The sequence below is a fragment of the Dioscorea cayenensis genome, chromosome 14 (assembly GCF_009730915.1).
Source record: "Dioscorea cayenensis subsp. rotundata cultivar TDr96_F1 chromosome 14, TDr96_F1_v2_PseudoChromosome.rev07_lg8_w22 25.fasta, whole genome shotgun sequence".
NCBI lineage: Eukaryota > Viridiplantae > Streptophyta > Magnoliopsida > Dioscoreales > Dioscoreaceae > Dioscorea > Dioscorea cayenensis.
This window is the reverse complement of record NC_052484.1, coordinates 18,656,440-18,675,291: the sequence shown is the minus strand read 5'-3', so window position 1 is coordinate 18,675,291 and position 18,852 is coordinate 18,656,440. Positions and strand designations below refer to the sequence as shown.

Here is an 18,852-nt window from a genome sequence, read left to right as displayed (position 1 = left end):
TCCTTCCATATATATATTTATATAACCGTTATTAACATATCTTTTTAGAAATTATTGTTCTCAGATTTTCATTGTTAATATTGACCGTTATTAACTTAGATCTCTTTTTGTTAATATATTTTTTAGGCATGTTAGTACATAAACAATACATAAATAGTATTAGGAGAAGGATTCAAACTTTTGTCCTCTGGTTTACATTTTTGTGTCAAATCATTGGATAGTGGTTGATGATTCTCAATCTCCAGTAATAATAACCGAGATCCATTTCCATATATATATATATATATATTTTATGTATATATTTATATTTGTATAGAAACATATAGCCGTTAGGCTTATCCATATATATGCTTCTCTTAAGCTGCCAGGCAATCGGGTTTCGGATCCTCTAAACGAATTCAAATCTCTGGAATGATTATACCCGGATCCGTTAGCCTTCTATTTAAGCAACCCTCCCCTTTTGCTTCGTTTTCCACTCTCTTCTCATCTCTTCCCGCTCTTCTCTCGCTCTTCTCGCTCGCTGAAACCCTTGCTGCCATTGTCGTGATAGAGGGGGCTCGATCGAAGAGATCCATGGCCAGATTCATGGAAGTTTTCTTCTCTGATTTCTTTGTTGTTTTCTGATGCTTTCTAATGCTTTTCATTGGTTCTTGTGTCGATGGTGTCCAGGAGAGTGGGGGGCTTGTGTGTAGTTCGTTGGAGGGTGATTTTTGGTTGGAATATTGCTCCGATTGAGGCTGATGGCATGAATGGCGGTTATCTCGAATTTTTTTAGCTCTTTTTTTTTTCTTTTTTGTGTTTTATCTTGAATACATTTGGATTGAAGGGGATTTTTGACCATTTTTGTTGTTTTATCAGATCAAACATGGCCGTTTCTTTTGCAAACAATTGAAGGCATGTAAGAAATTCGAGTGCCTCATCCACAAGCAATCGTTTGTCTTGTCTTCTCTCTCTCTGTCTGTGTATATATATACACTGTATAATATATATATATATTTGATTTTTGAGGATTCAACTCTCTGTTGTCGGTGAAAAATCTTCTTTTGGATTCAACCAGCAGACTGTCGATGGCATGATTTTGCCTAAAAAAATTTAAAGCAAAATAAATTGGTCCATTCTGTTTCTACAGTCAATTTTTGGGTGTCCTTTCATGCGTGAGGTCCTTGCAGGTGTCCACATGTAGTGTCAAGACACCTAGCCTACATTCCTGTATATTCATGTGTTTAGAGGCTTAAAACATTGATCTCACTTCTAGCATGATATTAAAGCATTGATCTTTGGTTTTTAGGCACTCACTTTCTAAAGATATGTCTACTCCCCAGATGGTCTTTCTTTTGTGGAGCAGTAAAGGTTGTTTTGCGGTAGGAATTAAACAAGTTTCTGATATTCTTTGACTTGCATGATGTTTAGTCCTTGATGTTTGATTGTTAACCATTGCCCCCTTTTGGTGAGGGATTTTTCTACTCTTTGCAGAGTATTTTCCCTGGAGAATTGAAATGATGCCTTTGCAGCAAGAAGCAGATAATTATGTACTTTCATAAAATTCATTTTATTATTTTGGGCCACACAGCTGTGATACAAAGTTTTGTACGCCTCGGGTTTCCCGACTTGTTTCTTTGCGGGTTAGCTTTCTTCAAGACAAAGTGTTCTAAAAGCCATGCTTAGCACAGTGAAGGAGGTCTGTATAATGGTTGGTTTTCCCGAAATTTTCTTTTCTTTCCATCAGCCTAGTATGATATGCACATATTGCATTCTTAAGAATGGTCACTTCTTAACATTAATGCAGCCATTTACCTTTGGCATTTCTACATTATTCATGATTCAATAATTTCTGTTCATATATGGGTGATATTTTAGAATCTGCTAAATTCTTTTTCAGAGAAGCTCAGAAGCGGACGCTGTTTTTATTGGTTCGGCTATTGAAATTCATTCCTTTTGTGTGTCAAATTGCTTCAAGATTCAGCAGCCCAAAAATTTCGCAAGCAAATGATTTTCAGGTTCGAAATCCTTTTCAAATTTTTCAAAAAAACCTCTTGCGTATTTTGCAGGTTGCCTTCGTTTGACTTGTGAAGATGTCCGATGATCATCCCTATCATACGAGCTAGTTTAGGACATGCTTGTTGGCACAAGGAGGGGAAGTGGGTAAAGGTGAGGGTAAGATTGTAGTTTCATAAAATTTTTTAGTCAAATTAAAATATAATGGATTAGAAGGGAAAGCTTTGAAAATAGAAGGTATTTTAGGGTGTTAAGAAAGTTGTAGAGATTTGTTTTCCATGTATGTTTAAAATGTAAAAAGACCTAGTGATCATTTTTTGTATACTTATTGGTAGCTAATAGAAAATCCTACATTCTCTAATTTCATTGCAAATAACCCCTCATTAAATCTACAAAGTAAATGTGTAAAATGAAAAAAAAAAAAAGTTCTTTTGTAGAATATTTTGATCATTTTATATGTTTTTAAAAAATTTTGAAGTATGTTTTTGTTAATTTTAATGATTAATAATAGAAGCAAACTTGTAGCATAACTTGTTTTTACATGTATTTTATGGTTTTTTACAGGGTAGTTTCAATTTTTAGTATAATCATAGTTCATAAATTAATATAAAGCAAAGACTATTCTTTTAATGGCAGCAGAGGGGTGACATAGGAGTTATTTACAATAAAAGTATATAATGTCAAATATTTGTTTCACATCTTCTAGGCAAAAAATATTTAATTTTACGACATTTTTTTACCCTTACTCAAAAGTTCCAATATAATTTTAGTGATTACATTGTATAATCGAAATCACCCTTTAATAATCTCAAAGCTGGTGATAACGTTGATTTTGTTTGAACTCTCATATTTCTCATTTCTGTTACTAGGTGATATTGTTCTTTTTTCTATTAAAATATCTGTGTTGTTTCTTTAATATTTTAGGATTTAGCATCTAATTCCAACCCTAGCAAGGAGAGTGCTAGTTTGTATCTGCTTCTACTGAAGGTTCAGGTAATTTATAGAAAAGTCATTTTGTTTGCCTCAAATTGAACATTAGTCATTTTATTCTACTATATGGATTTTGATATGTTGTTTCTTATATGTACTTTTTCTATCAAATTTAGCTATCCTGTAATTAAGCATGGCATATCATGACTAGCCAGTAATTTGGATTACAGTCGATTTCTATTCCATAACCTAAATCTTTGATTTTGTTGGTCGCGAATCTTATTCATCCATGTTGTATTTTATAACTTTTGGGTGGTTCATGGCAATCTTCACATGTATTGGCATTGATGCTTTAATAGGTTCTGTGACTATGTTCATTTTTTTTCTTCCCATTCTCTCACTATCTTCATGCATTTGTATTTCGTTAGGTAAAGTGTTATGACACTTTTATTTTAAGCCCACAAAACTGCAAAGAACAGTTAATGGTAGAAAGAGTCAAATGGTACTGTTAAGCATCATCATCCTGAAAACTACTTTAAATGCTGAGCCACTGCCTAAAAGTTGCATTTTGTTCCTGGCTAGCAAAATCTGAAGCTGTTTTGGCACATCTTGGGTTCGACATCATGTCTCCAAAGAGCAACTCTTCTTAAAAGATGCTGAGTTGGAATCTTTTTCTAAGGATTCTTGTGATTCCAGAGAAATCCTATTCTATTTGTTGTAGTGCTTTTCCTTTCTTTCTGGATGAGATGCACGGGCATGAACTATTTCTTGCCAACAAAGTAATAAAAAACATTAGTAACTATTATTCAATTATATATCTGTTTTTGTTTCACATGGTTTGTTTTTCAGCTAGCATTTATCTATGTTATTGATGCAATATTTCACATGACTTTTGTTACCAGCTAGCATTTTTGCTATCTTTACCGCATGTGCAGGACAATTTGTGTAAATCATTTGTACAGAGAAATCAGGAGAAGTGGTTTTTCTTTGAATCTTTTATCATTCATATTGTTTCATCAAATCTGCATATTTATAAAATCATATTTTCTGCTTAAATTGCACAGCTTCTCACTAATATAAACTGCTTCTCAATAGTTAAATATAAAATTTGTCATGTCATTTTGATTTGTCAGCTAATTAATTATATTTGTTAATTGGTGCATTAGAACAATTTCTTGCATGGCTTACTGGTTAGTTTGTTTGTGGCCAGCCACCGGTTAGGCTTGCAGTAGCATTTTGTTGATGCTCAACATTTTGCCTTAACATATAACTGGTGGTTGTTTAAGATAAAATATGAGGCAAGAAGTTGTTTATGATATCTTAGCCATATTGTGGAAAAGGTGAGGAATGAAGTCACGGTTGCAACAGCCATTGGTCGCTGCCATTGGCCACTAAGTAGAAAATGAGGCTTGATTTTAGATGCAGGATTGCCTTTATCCTCCCCTTAAGATTGTTTATTTTTATCCAGTCCGCTTTTCCCACATTGTAGAGATAAGAATACTGTTTACCATAAACTAATCTGAGGACTTCTTAAAACAATTGAGAAGCCATTACTGGTTCTCATCAGACTGTTTCCAAACAGTTTCAGAATTGATATGACATATGACAGATTATCTCTATGTACTGTGCCTTTGCCTCAAAATTGTTATTTCATGGGTGAACCTAGTGCACAAAATATTGATAATTGATGATTGTCAAGCTCCAGATGCTTTGGCTGCTAGAAGCAGTGATTCTTCGGTTATTTCTCTGTCTCCTTGATAGTTGAGGTTAGAAACTCATTTCTCCCTTATTTTACGTATCTTTACATGGGAAGTTTTGCTTGGTCTCATGATAAAGGAAAACTATACTGAAGTCAGTTCGTCTTGACGTTATGACCTTTGGGTTGTGTCTCTTATTCAATTTCAATATTGGCAAATGTGTGATCAATGTTTTGTGATAATTTTGCTCATCAAGCAGGCTGCAGGGCACATTCTAATCAATCTTTATAAATATTTTCCCTGATCCACTGGAAGTCTTTCTAATTTGGTGCTTGGACTCCCTCTTATTGTATTGTTAAATGTTTTCAGTCAATCTTCAGATATTGGAACATCACTTATGATGCAAGCTATTTGTCACATCTCTGTCTATAATCTACTTTTACATCTTTGTTTCTGCAGGTTAATCTAATGGCCTGGAGTGGTCATGTTGACTCCTTTCTTCTCTTATTGAGAAGTTGGTTGAGCTCCTTCTGTTCTTATTTTCTTCAATCATCTAGTAGAACTCCCTGATGTCGTCGTGGAGTTCCTTTGCCTGTCTGTCTTTCAATAATTTTAAATTAATTGAATGCAGATATTATGCAGGTTACTTGTCCGCTGAATTTTCTTGTCAAAGAATGTCTTGTGCTAATTTTTGCAATTTGTATAGCATTGCATTCCAGTGAACATCCAGAGAAAGATCAGCGATGGATTGCTGTTTGTTATTCACTTCTGCAGATTGGTGAACTTTCTGAGCCAGAGCAGGATGACCTTATGAAGAAACCTTTGGTTTGTGGGTACCTCTTCTCTTTTCTGATTCCATTCAATTTCTTCTTAAATTCTGTTTTTTTTTTTTTTAAAATTCTGTTACCTCTTTGCTCATATGGACACTGTAAAAATTTCTAATGCAAATCGATCAAATTTTGATATCTTCTGCTATTATATTATAATAATGCTCACCAGGCCTTTTGCATCAGTTGTTTTGAGTCCAGTTGGGTGCGCATGACTTACTCATGTTGAGATGTTATTATTTTGGTTGTTTTATTGATTATTAGAATTTTCTCTCTTTCCATAGCAAAATCAATGTCGATATTGAATAACATATTTATGGTTATTTTATTTTATTTTATTTTTTATTATGTTTTTGTTCCCTTCAGTGAAATGTGGGATTCTCATCTCGGTAGTGAGAGTAGTCATTGTTTCGATTGGCCTTATCTTCCTCACTTTGATGGTATCCTAGCTGTAAATGAGAACCAATAGGCTAGCTAGAAAAGTTTTCTCTTTATAGTGTGCTGTCAATGAAGTGTCCTTTATGATGGACTCATGGTCTTCGTTTTATATTTCCGGGCAGTAGTCAACAATAAATTCTGGCTGCCAACGACCTTCGGGTCTATTGGTACACGGGTCGCCGATAGAGCTCTCACCGAGTGGTGAGAGTTCGATTCTCGGCTGGGGGTACATTTCTGGGAGTTGCCAATAGTGGTTGTGTATGGGTGGTTCTAGCGCCCACGTGAGCACGACCCCGTCCCCACTTGTTCCACCGGCGCCAGTGCACGCTCTCCGGGTCTCTCAGTGGGTTTGCCCCACTCCTCTTCCCCAAAAAAAAAAAAACAATAAAATCTGGCTATTATGTCTTACTTGCAACATTCTACTCTGGACTTAGCGTGAGTTGTTGATAGTTTTCTAGAAAATTACCCTTTCCTTTTCCTTTTACTAGTTTTTTTTTCCTCTTAGCTTCTTTGCTTGTTAGTATAGTTGTCTTATGTCCTTTGTTTTGATCACTCAGGGATGATTATGATATTAAAAATGGCATTGTTGGTAAAATGAAAATTTTTATTGACGATAGAGTTTTCAAGTTGATTTTCCCTCATTTATAATGACAGAAGTCCTGTGGAAATTTTGCTTATTTATTTCATTGTTTTGGTAATTGAACTTTGATATTGATAAGTTTAGTACAATGTATACATATAGTTTCTTGTAGAATCCATTATCAAGTTCCTTCAGGGGCTGATCTTCATCACAGGTGTCATAAGCTCTCTGCAATTATGGTTCTTAATGGCATATTTGTATTTGGGTATAGAGCTGCCATTTCTAACACTTTGACATGAGTTGTCCATTTATATTTTTAAATTTTCTTTACTATTGAGTTTCATTACTGGACTTTTTGATTTGGTTAACAGAGTAACTGGTCCTTTATGCATATCTTGGGTGGAATTACTAGACTGATGAGCACTGTGCATGATGCATTCTGCCACTTCATGCAATTGGTTTTGCAGCCAGCTTGATGACACCATCTTTTTTCACCTGATGACATGGTGTGGGTGGGTGGTGGGTATGTGTGCATATATATGTGCTTGGGGGTGAATTGGTTTGGGCAGTTGGGGAACACCTAACAAGTTATTCGTGACCTTGATTAGTGGGTCTTGAGTTGACTCTATTCTCTTTAAGTCTTGCAAGGTAATCATGATGGTATGGAGACTAGATTCTGGATTTATTTTTGCTGATATGGATTAACTACTGGTAATTTGGTGGAAAGTCCTTTAGCTCTTCTTCACAATTGTAACATAGAAGACTCAGAAAAATCAACTTTTGCTAGTCTTCCCAATGCATGGATTTTCCAAGAACTGATAGTGATACATGTTGAATTTTACAGCAAGGCAGGATTTCTCAGTACACAAAGGCTCATTGCACTTCAGAAAAGGCAAAGGAATGTTCATTAAATGTATTCTTATCAGCTAAATATTCTGGAAGGTAAGAATTTGGTCTTAATTACATCTGATTTTTATTATTTTATTATTTGTTCTTTGGAATTTACCCACCCTCTGAGTTTCTGCATCCTATTGTCAATTTTATGTTCAATTAGTATTGCCTAGCAATCCATATGCAACATTAACTTATTGAAAACTCAGCCCTTACTATCATGAATAACGATAAATATTCAAAAGAGAAACGTCTCAAAGAGATTTGTATATTGAATTATCAAGAGTAGTATTAGGTTAGAATTCTTCGGCTATGTGTATATTCTATTATGCACTGGTTGATAATCATCCTTTTTCTATCTTCTATGATAATGGTAAGATTAAAGTTATCTAGGATCAAGAGGATAAAAGTTTGCTCGGCATTTATGCTCATGCTTAATGTTGTGGTGAACATCCTTGAAAAATTTTATTTCTTGATGGGATCAAGATGGTTTCTTTTTCTAAGATGAGCAGTTAGGCCGCTAGCAGGGGTGTGCACTGATAAGGATTAGAGGAATCAAGACAAGTCTCTCACAGTCTCTCAGTGTTCACACAGAGCTTAGACAATAGAGTATCTTGAAGCTTTAATGTATTGAGCTTAACTTGGACACAGACTTGAAAACATAATATAAAGACATAACACTAAAGACTTGCCAACTTGGCAGCTGACACAACACACAAAAGTACAAGCTAAATAGAAAAAAAACAAACATCCAATCAAACTCTTAACACTCGATTTGCTCCATCCAATTAGCATGCTTCCACCCATGCAACGTACACAGTAGCCCACTCTCTAAAGATAGTCAACCTTTCTGAGTAATCTCTCACAGTCTCTTAATGTTCACACAGAGCTTAGACAATAGAGTATCTTGAAGCTTTAATGTATTGAGCTTAACTTGGACACAGACTTGAAGACATAATATAAAGGCATAACACTAAAGACTTGCCAACTTGGCAGCTGACAAAACACACAAAAGTACAAGCTAAATAGAAAAAAACAAACATCCAATCAAACTCTTAACACTCGATTTGCTCCATCCAATTAGCATGCTTCCACCCATGCAACGTACATAGTAGCCCACTCTCTAAAGATAGTCAACCTTTCTTAGGTTGCATGATTCTGAGTAATCTCTCTTAACATGCCCTTTTTACTCAGAATTTTTTTTCACCCTGAGAGCTTCACGAAAATACTCATGTTTACGGTTTGGCAGTGCTTTGGTAAAGATGTCTGTAACCTGGTCATTGGTGCTACAAGGAGTTACTTCAATTGTTCCATCTCTCACTAGATCACGGATGAAATGGTAGCGCATGTCGATGTGTTTGGTGCTACCGTACAAGGCAGGATTCTAGGTGATAGAAATAGCTGATTTGTTGTCGTAGTGGATGATGCTTGGACCTGTTTGTTTCTCGTTCAAATCCTCAAGGAGCCTTCTTAACCATACTGCCTCACAAGCTGTCAAGTAGTTGAGATGTACTCTGCTTCAGTGCTGGACAGAGCTGTAATTTGTTGCTTCTTTGAACTTAGGCTATCGCTGTAGAACTGAGTGAGAAGACCCATCCAGTTGTGCTCTTTCTGCCGTCTGGCGACTCTCCCCTAATCACTATCTGTGTAATAAGTGAGTTTGAATTGGTTGTTGTGGATGAAATGAAGTCCATAATTTATAGATCCAGCTATATAGTGCAGAACCTTTTTGACTACACCTAAGTGATGTGTCGTGGGTCTGCAACTGTTAGTGTAAGGAACATGTATTATATATATCAGTTAAATCCTTGTAACTCGCTAGAGATTCATCTTCTCCAGTTGTGCTCGTCAGGTTGCTGGAAGATGAGTTATTTGAATGCTGAGTAGTCTCCAACCGTTCATCAAATAAATACAATGACAGAGAGATGTCCACATGTTCACTATTAGGTCCTCTTTCCACGTCATCGGTTGGCGTGAAGTTTGGTGCAGTTGAGTCATTGGATTCCACAAATCCCAACCTTTGTTTTTAAAAAAACGAATATTCCTACTAACTTGGACTTTTTTTGTATCAAGATTCAGCATCTTATAGGCGGGTAAATTTTTATGGAGGTAACTATGTTATGGCCGATTTTCATTTGGATCATTGTGTTTTAATTTGCACTTTTTTGGTTATCATGTATTGATTTCTTTTCACTGGGTGGTCACTTATGGAATTCCGGCCAATTTTGACTGATGTGGCAGTTGGAGATGCCACATTATGTGAAAAGTAATTCGTGAGTTAGTGAAAGTTCTTGGAACTCACATTTCTTGGAACTCTCACATGTCTTAAGATTGGTTTCTACCTAATCTAGTGCTTTGTCTTGTTCCTAGATTATTAAAATATCCTATCTATTCTCCATGTTTTCAGCTTTATTTTCTGAGTGACTTTATGTCAGTCATATGTAAGAAACGTTGGGAGAAAAGAAAAAAGATGAATCTCTTCTAGTCTTTAAGGAGTGATTTTAAGCAATTTTGCAGTAGTTTTTCTGATTTTTCTCCAACGCATGACACTATTTTAAAGATCATTCCATCCCAGTTGGAGAGGACAAATCAGCCCGATGCCATGTCATCTTCCCTTAACCATGTCATCATCCCTGTCAGCTTCACTGTCTTCCTTCCTCTTCCATGCCCCCGATTCGTAGCTGTGAAAGGGAAAAGAGAATCACCGATGGTCTGCAGTATTTCTGATCAGTGGAGGGTTTATCCACAAGCTGTCGGGGAAGCGAGTAGAGGAACGGAAGAGTCTAGAACTTGTATGGGGAAGTAGAGGTTGCTTTCCTGTAGATTAAAGATCTTGATACCGTAGGTTAAAGATCAGTGGAGAGCTTATCCACAAGCCAAAATTGTTGTTGTTTATGTGCCTGAATTTCTTCAGCAGATCAAATACAAATCAGCACACACTGAGTTCCACACTTAACATAAGATCAAGAACAATAATAACATAAGAGATCAGAGGTTAAGTAAACCCGGAGATCTCTAATTCTAAGAACAAAGAGCATGATGAAGTAGAAAAACACATGAAGAAAAGTAGATCTGGATATCAATTAGACTACTTTTCCTAATGCTTCAATTATAGAGGAAGAGATTAATTGTGTATGTATTATATTATTGATGATCAATGATCAAGAGTTTATATATTACAATGTGAGGGTAAAAAGGTAATATCACTAATGTACAAATGTCTATACCCTAATACACCCCCTCAAGATGGTGTACGCTCCGTAACACCAATCTTGTGACAACACATAGTTAGCTTAGGCCATGGAAGGGGCTTGGTGAGAGCGTCGGCCAGTTGATCAGAAGAAGAGACATGAACAATGCGAAGTGTTGAAGACTGAACAAGATCACGAACAAAGTGATAATCAACAGCCAAATGTTTCATCCGAGTGTGAAAGACTGGATTAGCACACAAATAAGTAGCCCCAAGATTATCCGAGTAGATAGTAGGCACTTGTAACACAGGGACCTGAAGCTCATTAAGTAGGGATCAAATCCATTGTAACTCAGCAGCAGCAACAACAATAGCACGATACTCAGCTTCAGTAGAAGAGCGGGCTACCGCGTGTTGTTTAGTGGAACGCCATGAAACGGGATTGGCACCAAGAAACATAACATAAGCTCCAGTAGAGGTGCGGTCATTAGGATCACCAGCCCAATCAGTATCCAAGTAACCATGAAGGGTAAGAGGTGTGTCAGATAACAAGCGAATCCCAAGATTTCTAGTGCCATTAAGATAACGAAGAAGACGCTTGACAGCACCCCAATGAGATTCAGATGGGGTATGCATGAATTGAGAGAGTTTATTCACAGCATAGGAAATATCTGGTCGAGTCATGCGAAGATATTGAAGACCACCAATGACCTGTAGAAAACGAGTGGGAATCAGTAGCTAGAGATCCATCAGATATGGTGAATAAGGCACCAACAGCAAGAGGTGTAGAAACTGGTTTGGAATCAAGCATGTTGTGCCGCTGAAGGAGATCAAGAAGGTACTTCTGTTGAGTAAGAAGTAAGCCAGTAGAAGTTGGAAGAACTTCAATACCACAAAAGTAACTAAGATGGCCAAGATCTTTTATACAAAACTTGACATTCAACTCATGAATGATGCGGTCAACCAAGGGATAAATACTACCTGTAATGATAAGATCATCCACATATACCATAAAATAGATGATGGTATGATTCTGGATGAGAGTGAACAATGAGGTATCAACCCGAGAGGCAACAAAACCAAGAGTTTGAAGAAACCCCGTCAGTTCATTATACTAAGCACGTGGAGCTTGTTTAAGGCCATAGAGAGCTTTGCGCAAGCGACAAACATGGTGAGGAAATTGAGGATCAATCATACCCTGTGGTTGTTTCATAAACACCTCTTCAGTAAGGTGCCCATTAAGAAAGGCATTATGGACATCCAGTTGTTTAAGGGGCCAGTGATAGTGTAGAGCAATAGAGAGGACTGTGCGAATGGTAACAGGATTGACAACTGGGCTAAAAGTCTCATGAAAATCGATGCAAGGACGCTGATGAAATCCTTTTGCAACTAAGCGAGCCTTGTATTTATCAATGGAGCCATCAGGATGGCGTTTGATGCGAAAACCCACTTGTTGCCAACAAGATTTTGTTTTGGATCTGGAGAAACAAGATCCCAGGTGTGATTGCGAAGAAGAGCATGATACTCATCATGCATGGCCCGTGCCCACAATGGATGTTGCAATGCTTGTGAGACAGTGAAAGGCTCAGTGTCACCAGAAACAACAACAGAGAGACCATATTTGGGATTAGGCTTCACGATGGAATTCTTGAGTCTGGTGATCATAGGATGAGAGTTCCCACAAGAAGAAGCCGGGGGCACCAGGTTGGAGGAATCAAGAGTGGAAGAGGCCAGAGGAAGAGTGATGGTGCTCGGTGAAGCAACAGTGTTAGCACACTCAGTATCTAGGACTGGGGTCACTTGTGATGTGACTGGAGAGGGAAACGTCGGATCACTTGGTGCCAAACAGTCAAACGAAAGACAATTGTGGTACAAGAAGCCATGAGATAGCATCAAATGGGGAGTCCGAGTTGGAAGAAGTCGAGGATTGGTAGGATGGATAAGGGAACTCATGGTCAACAAACTAAACATGTCTAGAAACAAAAACACGATGATCAAAAAGATTAAGACATAAAAAGGCACTTTGGGTGAGAGAATAGCCAAGAAAGAGACACGGATGAGACCGAGGGGAAAGTTTGTGAGAACTATAAGGACGTAACCATGGAAAACAAAAGACAACCAAAAACTCGAAAATTTGGTGGACGAGACCTGTTTGTTGAAGAGCTTTTGGAAGGGGGACAAAAAGGAGAGGTTCTCCTTGGGCATTCGATTAATGAGATACACAGCGGTAGCAAAAGCATAGGACCAAAATGTTGTTGGAAGAGAGGCACGATGTAATAATGCAAGACCAGTTTCAACAATATGTCGGTGGCGACGTTCAGAATAGCCATTGTGTTCAGGTGTATGTGGTGGAGTGGTGAGATGAGTGATACCACTAGTGGAAAGCAGTGAGCGAAGAGCAACATATTCGCCGCCATTGTCTGTAAACAAGGTTTTGATGGTGGAAGAGAAATAATTTTCAACAAGAGCTTTAAAGGTAATAAAAATAGAGTGAACATCAGATTTATTTTGGAGGGGATAAAACCAAATATATTTAGTAAAGTGATCCACAAAAATAACATAGTAGCCATCGATAGAAAGAATAGGTGAAGTCCAAACATCAGAATAAATAACATCAAGAGGAGCAGAAGAGGTAACAGAAGATGAAGCAAATGGAAGCTTGTGGCTTTTATTAATATTACAAGAAGAACAAGAGAAGTTTTGAAAAACAGACTGAGAAAAGGAAACATTAAACGAAGACAACATTTTCTTAAGAACTTTAACAGAAGGATGTCCCAAACGGTTGTGTCATTACAAAAGGGAAGAGGATGACATGACAGATGACAAAGCTGAACACGGATTGAGGGAAAGAGTGAGAAGATGATTTTGGCCAGAGATAAACACCATCATGGCGCCGACCTGTGACCATAATTGTCCCCGTGTGACGGTCCTGCACCTGAAAACAATCATCAAAAAAGGCAACAAGCACATTATTAGTAGCACACAAGGCAGATACCGAGAGGAGATTCATAGACATAGCTGGAACATGCAAAACTTTATCCAAAGTAAGTGTTGCAGAAAAGATGGGTAAATATGTAGTGCCAGAGTGAGCAATGGAAAGACATGTACCATCACCAAGAACGACGCTATCAGAACCAGAATAGGGATAATGCAAAGAGAGTGTTTAGATCATTGGTGATGTGGTGTGAAGCACCAGAGTCAAGTACCCTGTCGGATGAAGAAACGGGCGAATAATAAGTAGATGTGTTAGCTTGTGGCTAAGGTCGTACCGGTAAGCGACCGGGAGCAGGAGGCAAAGAAGCCCAGACAGACTGTGGTATAAATGAACATTGGCGAGTAGAGTGACCAACGGTGCCACATATTTGACACTTACCAAGATATCTCCTTGGTGTGGACCCAGGTGATACAATAGGTGGACGAGTCCCCCACTGTACTGGTGAGCAAAAAGAAGTCACACCTGGCGGCAAAAGCCATGGAACTGAGGTCGAGGAGTATAATTAGGTCGTCGTTGAAATCTAGAGCGCGAAGGTTTGGCGTGCGATGGCCTAGTAGAAGTAGTGAAAGCTGTGGCAGGAGTAACCTGAGGAGGTTTCAAAAGTCGGAGTTGAGCTTCATAGTTGAGCAGAATTTCAAACAGTTCCTCGAACTCAAGAGGTGAATCTCAAACTTGAAGAGCATGGGATAAGTTTGAGTATGCTGGACCAAGCCCATTGAGAATACGGATTGAGATGTCATCGAAGTCAACCGGTTTGTTCATGAGAGCAAGGGAGTCAATACAAGTTCTAATATCCTTCATGTAGGCAGTGATGGTCTGAGTGCCCTACGAGAGGTTAGCAAGACGACTGCGAAGTTCCATAATACGACCACGAGATGGGGATGCATAAGTTTTTTCCAAGATTTTCCAAGCATCACGTGCAGAACAAGAGGATGCAATAAATGGTACTAAAGTAGGAGAGACTGATCCGATGATGGCATTCAAAAGCAATTGATCTTGACGGATCCAAAATGCGAAGGCTGGATTAGGTACAGGTGAAGTGGAATCAGAACTTGTGACAGTAGTAGATGGATAGGGATGTGTGCCATCAACAAATCCCAATAGACCATATCCAATCAACAAAGAGTGAAATTGAGCACGCCATGCAGTATAATTCGTAGAAGTAAGTTTGAGAGGAGCTTGAGCACTGACATTGATGGCAACGAGTGAATGTTGCTGATCCTGTGAAGTGAAAAGAACAGGAGAAACGGAAGAGACAGTAGTAGAAACACTAGGAGAATCCGAAGAGACAGTAGTAGAGACACTGTGCTTCTCAATATCAAACATGATGAGAATACGATATGTAAGAAGATATACTAAATTACAAGGTCCTAAAATTTAGAACAAAGAAAAGGGAATATATATATATATATATATAAAGATATATGACTGGAATAGAAGAAGATGGATTGATTATTTATTTATTTATTTATTTATTTGATATACTAAATTACAAGGTCCTAAAATTTAGAACAAAGAAAAAGGAATATATATATATATATAGATATATGACTGGAATAGAAGAAGATGGATTGATTTTTTTTATTTATTTATTTATAATAATAGATATATAAATATAATATTAAAACTATTAGAAGAAAAAGAAAATGGGAATCCAAGATAAAAGGAAAATGCCAAAGCTTGGAACTTGGGAAAGAAAGAAAGGATGGATGGGATGGAAAAGGGATGGATGGTCGGCTGGTGAAGGAAAATGCCAAATAGTTTTTGGAACTTGGAATGTGTTGTCGGCTAGTGAAGAACAGGGAAAATAGAGAAGAGCTCACCGGCGAGAAGATCGGCTGTGTGTGGAATTCAACGGAGAAGACACACGAAGTTCGTTGGTAGCAGGCACAAGGTGGTGAGGTTGCAAAGCAAACACCAAGGTGGCAAGGTTCGTCGGAGGTTGGAGATGGTTAGATCTTAGTTGGAGATGGTCGGATCTTTGTTGTAGAAGGCCGGATTTTAATTGATGAAGATGACGTCGGCGTCGTGGTGATGTTGCCGGTGTCGTAGGAGGAGCGGAGGCTGTCCGGCAGGCGGCACGAGGATCGTGAGGTGTTACTCTTTAGTGCTCTGATACCATATAGAGGAAGAGATTAATTGTGTATGTATTATATTATTGATGATCAATGATCAAGAGTTTATATATTACAATGTGAGGGTAAAAAGGTAATATCACTAATGTACATGTGTCTATACCCTAATATCAACTATTTTATAATCTCCTTGAATGATGGTTGGCCTCTCTTGTATTCAGAAAGCCTCTCAACAATTGACTCTAATGTATCCGCCCAAAAGACAAAAATGCTCTCAATCATTTAGAGTAACAATCTTAACTATTGAGGGGTAACTTATGTAATTGAGCCATCTGGGATGTCCCTTTAAAATTAAACATTATGGAATGACTGCTGTGCCATTGCCTCTTTTAGTGTACTTGCAGTAACTTCCAGGGGTAACTTATGTAATCTTTCCTCATTCAAATGCACAGAAATTACCCAAGTGCCCTTTTCAATATGATTAACAAAATTGATTGGCAAGGCTATTTAACGTCATTTGCTCCTTAACCTTCTAGACATTTCTCTTCATTTCATTTTCCCTCATTCACTTCATTCTTCACTCACTTCAATTATTCAACTGTTAACTCTACTAATTGGAATCGTTTAATTTGGCATCGACTAGAGCCAAGAAATGAGGAGAAGAGGAAGATGATGCTTTTTTTTTTGTTTTAAATATTTGTACAGTTAAAAAGAATAAAGTTAGGAATCAAAATAAGCAGGAAAGGGCAAGATTTGGAGACTTAGGATGCTAAAAGTCGTGCCTAAAAATACATGCATGTCTCTTGGTCGTTAATTTAATGAATGAGTGGAGGAAGCTGTTCATCGGTGAAATTTCGTGGGTGAGAGATGCAGCCATGCTAGGAGACACAAGTGAGAGATTTCTGGCGAGATTATTCCTGGCGAGATTATTCCTGCCTCGTCGTCAGTGATCGTCGGCAGCGTACGTAGGGCAGTTCGGCAGCGGTTCGGCCTGATCAGTGGAGCGGAGCTGAGCGGCAGTAGTTCGGAGCTGATTAGTGTAGCGGTTCGGCTTGATCAGTGGTTCGACTGGTGAGGATCTTCGTCTGAGATTGTCGATTAGTGCGAGAGCGCGGCAGTAGGCGGGTAGGGTTCGTCGGTGGCGTGGTTCAACTGGTTCAGTTTAGCAAAGGATCAATGGTTGGTGTGGTGGTGTAAGATCGCGGCAGTGGTTGCTAGTTTGCAAGGCTCGTCGGACTAGGAAGGTGGGCGTTGACAAAGTTGGTTGGAGATCGAACAAGGCTAGTCGGAGTGCTTACAAATTTCCGACAAAAAAGAACCAAACAAACGACGTCATCGTCATAGACAAGACTGAACAAAATTACAGCGAGATCGGCCGCCGTCTGATACCATGATAGTTAAAAATGAGAGAAGAGAATTAATACCTTTCATTAGAGCAAATCAGCCCATATAAATACAATAATGGTGTACATATGAGTATGTATATACGTATAAATACAATGTACATGTAAAAGTATTATTATTACTCTAACATTATTTATCATTTGTAAAATAAATATTTTTGTTTTTCGGCAATCAAAAAATTTGAAAAATATATTGTTTTTCAAAAACACAATATTTTTGGAAATAGCCTCTTTATTTCTCTTAACTTATTACCTATTAAAGAACATTATTTTTTCATTTGTAAAGTAAATATTTTTCATTTTCCAGTAATTAAAATTTTGGAAAATATAGTATTTATTTACATTGGAAGGTATGTGTGAATAGTTTAAAAAATTATATAATTAATTAATTTCTTTTAAAACGTTTATATTTGTGTGTATAGTTCTTTTTTGAGCTCCTGCTTCCTTTCCTAGCTTCCTCCTGAAAAAATGAATAATTATCATTAAATCTAAAAAATTAGTTTAATCTTCATAATTTGTCATTTACATAATCTTTAGACTAAACAATTAAGTTGGTACATACTACATGTAAAATCATAGGTGTTGATGAGCTTTTTTTTATTATTGAATTTTACATATATAAGTTTTTATTAATAAAAGTATATAGATATAAACATTTGTATTTGCTTTTAGACTTTGAGTTACAATTAAAAAATTGGTTTTTTTAGGCTTAAGCCTCATACGCATTAAGGCGAACTGCCTTAGTGCGTGCGCTTGTTTCTATGAGGCTTAAGCCTCAATTAATTGCTTGAAGGCGTGCGCCTTGAGGCGAGCCTCAAGGCGTGCACCTCAAACGATTTTAAAAACCATGTTGCTAATTATTTCATCCTGTTCCTTGCCTTGTGTAGATTTTCCTTGAGTGATTTCAGCATATTCTCTCTTGCCAACAGATTAAATCGAGAGTTTGTAGCCTTGTAAGGTAAATGCATTTGGGGGACCTCTGCCATACACAATCTCATATGAAAAGGCTTTAATTGCTGAGTGATAACTACTGTTGTACCACCATTCTACTAGTGGTACTCATTTAAACCAGGCCTTAGGTTTCTCTCCTGTCATACAATGAAGATACTGCTTTAGACATCTATTAACAACTTTAGTTTGCCCATCCAATTGAGGATGATATGCTGTGGAGTAGTGAAGCTTGACTCATTGGAGTTTGAATAATTCTTTCCAGAAAATGCTCAGAAATATCGGGTCTCTATCATTAACAATTGATTTGGGCAAATCATGCAATTTATAGAATTGATCAAGGAAAGTTTGAGCTATTGATAAGGCCGTGTAAGGGTGGGATAGTGCAATAAACTGAGCATACTTGGTCATCCTATCCACAATCACTAATATGGTGTCCTTTCCCTGATTCAGTAAAAATAATCACCAATCCTCTTCCTAGTCACCTCAATTCCTAAGTGTCCTCTAGCAAAGTTGTCATGAAACGCTTGCAAAATCATTTGCTTAACAACCTCATCATTTCCCACTAATTTTCCTTTCCTCTTGAGTTGAACTTGTGCCCATTTATACTGCTGCCTACCTTGATGATTCTGCTGTAATTGTTGAAATAAGTTGATTCAATTCCGTGTCTTCCTCCCAATTTTTCTGAATTTTTTCCAGAAGATCTGACTTGACAGAAGATATGGTTGCTAGGTTTGGTCTCCTAGAAAAGGCATCAGCTGTAACATTCTCCCTCCCTTTTTTATACACTATCTCAAAATCATACCCCATAAGCTTCACCAGCCATTTTGTTGATTTGGAGTTGAAATTCTCTGTTGAAGTAGAAATTTGAGACTTTGGTGGT

General features: G+C 37.5%; 1 long non-coding RNA gene across 1 annotated transcript; it reads left to right on the top strand.

Moving 5' to 3' along the window:
* Positions 1 to 964: 964 nt before the first annotated feature.
* LOC120276357 lies at positions 965 to 3,673 on the top strand. The gene is made up of 4 exons (XR_005541217.1): positions 965 to 1,361; positions 1,474 to 1,678; positions 1,880 to 2,148; positions 3,354 to 3,673. It is a non-coding gene; the product is annotated as an uncharacterized LOC120276357 (long non-coding RNA).
* Positions 3,674 to 18,852: the final 15,179 nt, after the last annotated feature.